This window comes from Theropithecus gelada, chromosome 15 (assembly GCF_003255815.1).
Source record: "Theropithecus gelada isolate Dixy chromosome 15, Tgel_1.0, whole genome shotgun sequence".
NCBI lineage: Eukaryota > Metazoa > Chordata > Mammalia > Primates > Cercopithecidae > Theropithecus > Theropithecus gelada.
In genome coordinates this window covers 68,576,379-68,578,797 of record NC_037683.1, presented here as the reverse complement: position 1 = coordinate 68,578,797, position 2,419 = coordinate 68,576,379, and positions in this window count along the sequence as shown.

Here is a 2,419-nt window from a genome sequence, read left to right as displayed (position 1 = left end):
AAAAAAATTAGCTGGGCGTGGTGGCAAGTGCCTGTAGTCCCAGCTACTCGGGAGGCTGAGACAGGAGAATCGCTTGAACCTGGGAGGCAGAGGTCGCAGTGAGCTGAGATCGTGCCATTGCACTCCAGCCTGGGCAAAAAGAGTGAAACTCTGTCTCAAAAAAATAAATAAATAAGTAAATAAAAATAAAGACAACAAAAGCAAATATTTACCATGTGCAAAAAGTATATATTTTGAATTTTTAGAGATAGAAACCACAATGTTGAGACGTTCAGTACGCAATAAAAAATTACTAAGGAGTCAATGAAGTAAGACATTGCAGCCATTATCTAGGAAGAAAAAAATAATCGATCACTAGAAACAGATCCAGAAATGAAAATGATGGTAGAATTAGCAAAGTCTTTAAGTTATTATATATTCACTCAGTATCTTTTAAACATTAAACATCACAAAGAAAGAAATGTGAGATATAAAAAAATGGTATTTGTAGAACCAAAAAATAACATCTTAAATTTAAAACAAATTATTAGACATGGTTAATGACAGATAAAGCAGTGGAAAAGACCACTAAAATTAAAGACATAGTAACAGAAACTGAACAAACTAAAATACAGAGGAGAAAAAAGAAAAAAAAAATAAACAGAGACTCAGTGACCTATGGTTTAATAGTAAGCAATCTAATGTGCATATCGTTGGAGTTCCAGACAAAATAAAAAACAGGTGGGTGTGGGTGATTAAAAATATTTCAATAATAATGTTCAATTTTTCCAAATTTGATGAAATCTATAAGCTTCACACATACTGCACAGTTCAAGTTCAAAGAAAACTACATCAAAGAAAACCATAATCTACTTGCTAAAAAACAGTCATAAAGAGAAATTCTTAAATGCAGCTAGAGAAAAAAAATGGATACACTACATATTGGACAATAAAGAGGGGAATAATTTTAGACTTCTTGACAGAAATTATGCAAAGCAGATGTATTAGTTTGCTAGGACTGCCATAACCAAGTACCACAGATTGGGTGGCTAAAAAATAGAAATTTATTTCCTCATAGTTCTGGAGGCTAAAAATTATTCAGAAAGTTTTTCTCCCTGGTTTGTAATGACCGTTGTATTAGAGTTTTGCAGAGAAAGAGAACCAATAGGATACACTACATATGTATGTTATGATACATATTATTTGTATGTATAACATCTTATGAAAGTTGTAAGTAGTATGTATTCAATGTACATATTGTTAATTATATATTTTCTTCATTATATAAAAATGAGGAATTGGCTCATGCATGCTGGAGACTCAGGAAAGCCAATGTTGTTATTCAGTCCCAGTGAAAAAGTCTGGGAACCGGGAGAGCTGATGATGTAAACACAAGTTCAAGGGCAGGAGAAGATGAGATGAAATGTCCCAGCTCAAGCAGGGAGGCAGGAAAATGGGGAGAATTTCTCTTCGTCCACCGTTTGTTTTAATCAAGCCTTCAACAGATCGACTAATACCCAACCACACTGGAGAGGGCGGTCTACTTTACTGAGTCCACCAATTCAAATGCTAATCTAATCTGGAAATACACTCACAGACACACCCCAAAACAATGTTTAGTCTGGGCATCCCACATCCCATTGAAGTTGACACATACAATTAACCATCATAGTCATATTCTTCCAGTATCTTCACATGTCTTCTTTCTGTATCTGTATTTTCTTTTGTTCCCTCTTCTTGTAATGATGCCAGTCATATTGGATTAGGGCTACGCATATGACTTCATTTTACCTTACTTAGGTAAGGACGTATCTCCAAACACAGTTGCATTCTGAGCTATTGGGGGCTAAGACATCAACACATGAATTTTGGGTGGAAATAATTCAGCCCATAACACCAAATAACAATGAAAAGGCATATTTGAAATGATAAATGAAAACAAAAACTTTTTAATCTCTATTTGTAAAACCAGTAAAAACATCATTAAAAATGAAGGGAAATAAAAATGTTTTTATACAAACACAACCTAAGAGAATTCATTACCAGCAGGCCTGTACTACAGGAAGTTCTTCAAGTGTTAAGAAAATAAAACCAGATGGAAATTAAGATCCACAAAATTAAGGACATTTGCTTCTGGCAAAGATGGAGTAACAGACTGGATTTCTTCTCCTACATGAAATAACAAAAAATGGACAAAATATACAAAACACAGATTTGCAAGTCACTGTACATAAAGTAACAAAGGATAATAACCTTGAGATGGAAAACAAAGGAATGTTCCACACAATTCCTTCAGCTTACTGCTTTCAGAGCGTCTCCAGGCTGCAAGTCAGAGAGGGCAAACTCACATAGAGCACAGCAGACTCCCTGAATTGAGCAGATGGAGGTGAGAGTCTGGAGATTCCAAGGTAGCTAGAACTTGCAGAACAGAGTACCTGAG